Below are 5,925 nucleotides of genomic sequence, written 5' to 3'. Positions count from 1 at the left end.
TCCAATGCTCTTCCTCAGGTAAAGTGGCGTTGTAGGTTCCGGTGAAGCTTGGTACTCCTATGTTCAAGTATCTAGTGACTTCCTTCAAGTGACGTCCAAAGGGTGTACCTTCATCCGGTTGCGTGAACTTCTTCCTTGCATCCGCCATCCTAAAAGAGTAGAGAAGATGAGAAGTCAGAAAGAGAAGAGAGTGAGTAGTGATCTAGGTCTTTAGCTTAGTGGTCGTGTCCTATAGTCAGCGTGTGCTCTGATACCATCTTGTAGCGACCAGACCTCAAACGGTCCAATCTCTATGCTCAGGTGTCATCCCTGGATCAGTAATGCTGACACCACACAGTACTTGAAGGATTTATAACAGTGTAGCAATCACACACTTATTACATCGAGTGTCTCAAAAGAGAACTTATTACAATAAATAAGGCTTAAGGCCATCTAATAACGATAACAGCGGAAGGCTTGGAAGATAAGTGAGTCCATCAACTCCAACGGCATCACTGAGTATAGAACCACGACCTAAAAGCACCTTAATCATCGTATGAAAAGTCTTCAACATTAACATTGCAGCCTGAAACGGGTCAGCACATGGAATATGCTGGCAAAGTAACACATAGAGAGTAATGAAATAGGCTATTCTATATGCATATTTGGCTGGTGGAAAGCTCTATGGTTACAGTTTTGCGTAAAGCCAATTTTTCCCTACTGCAAAGGAATAAATTTTGTTTAACTATCATGGTAGTTGTTAAACATTGAGAATGGTTGACAGCATTCTCAATCCCAATTAAGAATCATCATTAAACAAAACCCAACAAAATTAATTTTAGAGTAACATGTTGAGATTCACATGATAATCCAAGTACTATATACTCGAGATGTCCATAACCGGGGACACGGCTAATCATGGTTAGTTTATACACTCTGCAGAGGTTTGCGCACTTTTCCCCACAAGACTCGATCGCCTCCGTTTGGTTTCTCGCACTACATGGTGTTTGAGAAACGGATGACCGAGACATAGTCTTTCAGAAGCACTAGCACCTTACGATCGGGTAGACCGTTATACCTACTTTCCCCTACATCTGCTAGTCTACCACTGTAAGAGTTCGCACAACTTAATCAACTATGCTAGAGCCGATAATAGCTTGTGGCTGCACACGGAAGTTTATAGCATGAATAATCTCGTGATCCCTTTGAGCCTGGGTGGCGGTCCAAAAGAAAACAGGCAATCACTGGAATACCCAGGTGCCTTAATCCACCCAGATGTGTATTTAAGTTGCCACCTTAAATAAACCATTAATTAACAATCTCACATCTGTCATGGATACACTCACCCAATCCACGTCTACTAGCATAGCATGGCATAATAAGCAAATGTAGAAGTAACTCCCAAAGGTTTGATAATTAGAGGTAATAGGTACTACCTCAACTACTTCCCAAACCCACAATTTAATTATATCCTAATCATGCAATGTGTGAGGATTGATCTCATGCAATAAAACTTGTCGGCGTTCTGGGAACGGGGGTCCCTAGACTTGCCTACCCGCGGCCTGCGGCGCGGCTCAAAGGGGGCCCAGCACGGCCCGTCTTCATCAACACAGACCCAAGACCCTCGCGAGGGGCCAATCCTCGCGGGGCGGACGACACGGAGTTTCCTCAGGCACGGCCTCATCAGGCTGGCTCGCGAGGAGGCGGAGAGATCAAGGCGGGGTACCTCACGAGGTGCCCATGACGCAAGCCATGACGACCAAGGGCGCCAGGCGGGCGCCAGCCCGCGTAGTGTCCTCCTTTCCTATTTGGTGCAAAGGGAGCAAGCGCAGGCGAGAGCATTGAGCAAAGGCACCCGTTTCGGTGCAACGAAACCAAGACCAGTCCAACGGCAGGGAGGAAGTCATTGTGGAGCCCAAGCCAGCGTCACCACCAGAGTCTTTGGCAGGCGAGGACCAACTTTAGTCAGGATAAGTGTACCAGATGTTCCCCTTCAAAATGGCCAATTGTTGGCGCCCTTCCCGCTCAATATTTGGGGAAGAGGCCCAGGGCCTTTGCCTATAAATAGGACTAGCCACCCCCAGGGTAGCAGGGGTGAAAATCGGAGAAGAGAGAGAGAGAGAAGGGTGACTGAACTCCTCCTAGCAGTTCATCCCCCCAGCCAAGAACAGACCCTCACGAGGTTGTTCTTCCTTGTATTGCTCATCATCATCAGCCCAAGAGGCAATCCACCACACCACACACTGGAGTAGGGTATTACACCACAACGGTGGCCTGAACCAGTATAAACCCTGTGTCTCTTGTGATGTCCTTTCCATAGCTTAGATCTTAGCGAGGCGGAGGGGTGCAGGTAGGTAGAAGGCGAAATCTCCGTGCGCACCCCCGTGTTCGAATCTCAAGGGTCTGCCGGAACCCGAAATCCGACATTTGGCGCACCAGGTAGGGGGTGCCCCGGAATTTGTCTTCCACCACCTCGTTCTCCTCCGACCATCGCGTCCATGTCTGACGCTCATCGGGCCCGTGCCGAGCGCCGGGCCGCTCTCGCTTCCCGCGTCGCCCAGACGGCTCCTATCAGCGAGCGTCCACGCCGTTCCCCATCACCTGCCGTCAACGCCGCCACCGGCCCGGCGGGGGACGAGCAGCAAGCGTTGTCTCAGCATCCGTCCGTGCGGCAAGACGGCCGCACCGCTACTCCCTTGCTCACCCCAGCTGGATCTTCGTCCCGCGTGCTCCGCGCACCCATGGAGGCTCGTGCTGCGCTCATCGTGGCAAACGAGCTCCTCCGCTACCGTCCTGTCGACGACGTCTACGAAGAATGGCTCGACCGCATTGCCAAGCTCGTCCGCGCCGCAGGGGGCTCTCCTGCGCCGTCCGTTCCGCTGCACCGCACCCCGCCCCGCGCGGGCGGCGAAGCTCCGGCGGCGCCCCGGCCGCCTCCTCCTCAAGAAGGCCCCATGGCTCCAAGGCGCGTGGCCCCTGGGCGGAACCCGCTTCGTCAAGTGCCAGCGCGGCAAGAGCAGAGCTGCCAAGAAGTCCCTTGCCCGCAAGAAGCTGCCCGGGCGCTCCCTGCTCCAGCACGTCGCAACCATGCTCCTGCTCCCGCGCGTCAAGACCCCACGCTGCTCCCAGCTGCAGCGCGTGGGGACATGCAAGACCAAGCTCTCCATCACCCAAGGCCTCCCGTGGCCACAGCAGGCTGCCGTGCCTTCACCACCGAGCTACGCAGCGTCGCGTGGCCCGGCAAGTTCAAGCCAGACCTGCCTCCTCGTTACGACGGCACGGCCGACCCTGCGGAGTTCCTCCAGCTCTATGAGCTGGGCATCGAAGCTACCAACGGAGACGAGAAGGTCATGGCGAACTGGTTTCCCATGGCGCTCAAGGACGGGGCCCGCACCTGGCTCCTGAACCTGGCTCCAGGCACGATCTCCTCCTGGGACAAGATGCGCGCCCGCTTCATCGCCAACTTCCAAGGTACTCGCGACCGGCCACCCGCCGTGAGCGACATGCGCCACATCAAGCAACAACCCGAAGAGACCCTGCAGAAGTACATCCAGCGCTTCAACAATGCACGCCTCAAGATTCCCAAGGTGACCGAGGAGGCCATCATCTCAGCCTTCCCTGACGGCGTGCGCGATGTCAAGATGAAGGAGGAGCTGGCGATGCATGAAGACCTATGCACTTCCTTGGAGTTGTTCAACTTGGCAACCAAGTGCGCCAGGGCTGAGGAAGGGCGTCTCTCCCTCCCTGAGCTGCCTGCCGCAGACCCAGAAGAGAAGAAGCCCAAGGCCAAGGATGTGAAGCGCAAGGGGGCTGTCGTGCTCGCGGCAGAACCAGACACCAAGCGGGGCAGAGATCAACCCGAACCTCCCAAGGGCAGTCGATACTGTGTGTACCACGACCTCCACACCCACAACACCAACGAGTGTCAAGAGCTCCGACCCATGCGAGAAGGAAGGATTGGCCGTCGCCCCGACCGAGGTGACCGGGGCTACGGTCGAGGAGGAGTAAGGAATGCAGGACGCTGGGAAGACCGCTGCCCGCGCCAGGGGTGGCGCAATCGACCTCGCGAGGATCGACGGCAAGACCCGCCTCGCGAGGGAGACTAGAGGGATCAGCCTTGCGAGGATCGCCCGCAAGGCAACGCAGGCCTCCCTCCGCTGCCACCGCTGCCAAGGAGGAACAAGGATCGCCATCAGGACGAGGGGGTTGGGGGCTTCCAGGAGCCGCGCGCGATCGCCTGCATCCTGGGCGGGGCTCAAGCCCCAGCCTCTCAACGCATCTTCAAGTAGTTCGCCCGCGAAGTGAATGCAGTCATCCCCAAACTGGAAGCCACGCACCCTCTCAGGTGGTCGGCGTGCGCCATCACGTTCAGCTCAGCAGATCAGCTCAAGTATGCGGCCATAGCCGGAGTCCTCCCGATGCTTTGTTCCCCAATCATCAGCAACATGGTGGTCACTAGGACCCTCATCGATGGCGGGGCAGGGCTCAACGTCCTATCCGTGGAAACATTCAACAATCTCCAAGTGCCCTACACCCAGCTTCAGCCAACCAAGCCTTTCTCTGGAGTCACCGACGGCTCCACAGTCCCGATTGGGCAGGTCCGCCTCCCAGTCACCTTCGGGGCACGCGACAACTACCGCACCGAGCTCATCGACTTCGACGTCGCTCACATTCGCCTGCCGTACAACGCCATCCTTGGGTACCCCGCACTGGCCAAGTTCATGGCCGTAACTCACCACGGCTACAACGTCCTCAAGATGCCAGGAAGTGGCGGAGTCATCACGGTGCCCTGTGAAGAGAAGGACGCAGTGTGTTCCCTGGAACGAGCCTTTCAGGCCGCATCACTAGAAGACCCGGATCGCGGAAGCAGGAGGCTTCCCGAGACTGCCCCCAAGAAGAAGAAGACATCGTCCGGCCCGGCCCCTCAGGAGGCAGGCCCCTTAGGGCCCGCGCCTGCCCAGGGGGAACCTCCTTCCATCACATAGGAAAGCGCGCCCTACGCCCTCCTCAGGCAGGGCTCGGGGGCTCTCCCCTGGAGGGCCACCGACCTATCTAAGGTCATGAGGGAGGCGCTTGGGCACCACATGGAGGCGTGTTTCGAAGCATGTTTCCCTCAAGAAGGAGTAAGGCAAGGAGGGCCAGACCCTCAGGAGTTCGTCAGCAAGGCCATTCAGGAGCTACAGGAGTCAAGAGTCATGAGAGGCGGCCGCCGCCTACCAGCTATGGCTCCCCATCCAGGCAAGGGTGGTGGGCTGCGCGTCTGCATCGACATACCAGGGCTCAATCGAGTCACCTCTCTGGAGCGCCTCTGGCCCTCGCGAGTGGGGCGCTGCGAAGGTCCACCCCACAGCTACGTTCGCATGCCTTATGGCTTGCCGAACGCGGCTGCCACGTACCAGCGCCTCATGAGGGGCATCATGGAGGCTCAAGAGGCCAGGCGTTCTACAGCCCTGGCAGAGATGGAGATGGTCCGCGAGGAGCCACCAGCGCCTCCGGAGCCTCCCGAGACCCCTGGGCCTGGGGGCTCGTGAGGATCGGCTTCCGCAGCCCACCGAGTCAGCTACACCAACACTCCTTCGTCCTCAACATCATCAGGTGACATCTTTCAAGTTTCATTTCCAGCTGGGAGCGCCCCCCAGGGCTGCATTATTCCCAGGCCGCATGGGTCCGTCCCTGCGGCATGTATCCCTTTTATTTCATGTTGTTAGCTTACCTTGTTGGGGGCGCCCCACGGGCTGCATCATCCCCAAGTCGCTCAGGCCTGACCCAGTGATGTCCGCCTTCCCAACATCTATTTGAATGAATCCACTCCTTCGCGGCTAATATGTTTGACCTAGTTGCCCGCTCAACTGACGCCAACTGACAGAGCTGCTCCCAAACGGCACTACGCTTGTGCATGGGTCCGTCCCTGCAACACCGACAAACCTGAATGGCTGAACTCTGGCC

The sequence above is a fragment of the Triticum dicoccoides genome, chromosome 3A (genome assembly GCF_002162155.2).
Source record: "Triticum dicoccoides isolate Atlit2015 ecotype Zavitan chromosome 3A, WEW_v2.0, whole genome shotgun sequence".
NCBI classification, from domain to species: Eukaryota; Viridiplantae; Streptophyta; class Magnoliopsida; order Poales; family Poaceae; genus Triticum; species Triticum dicoccoides.
This window is presented reverse-complemented; position numbering follows the sequence as displayed.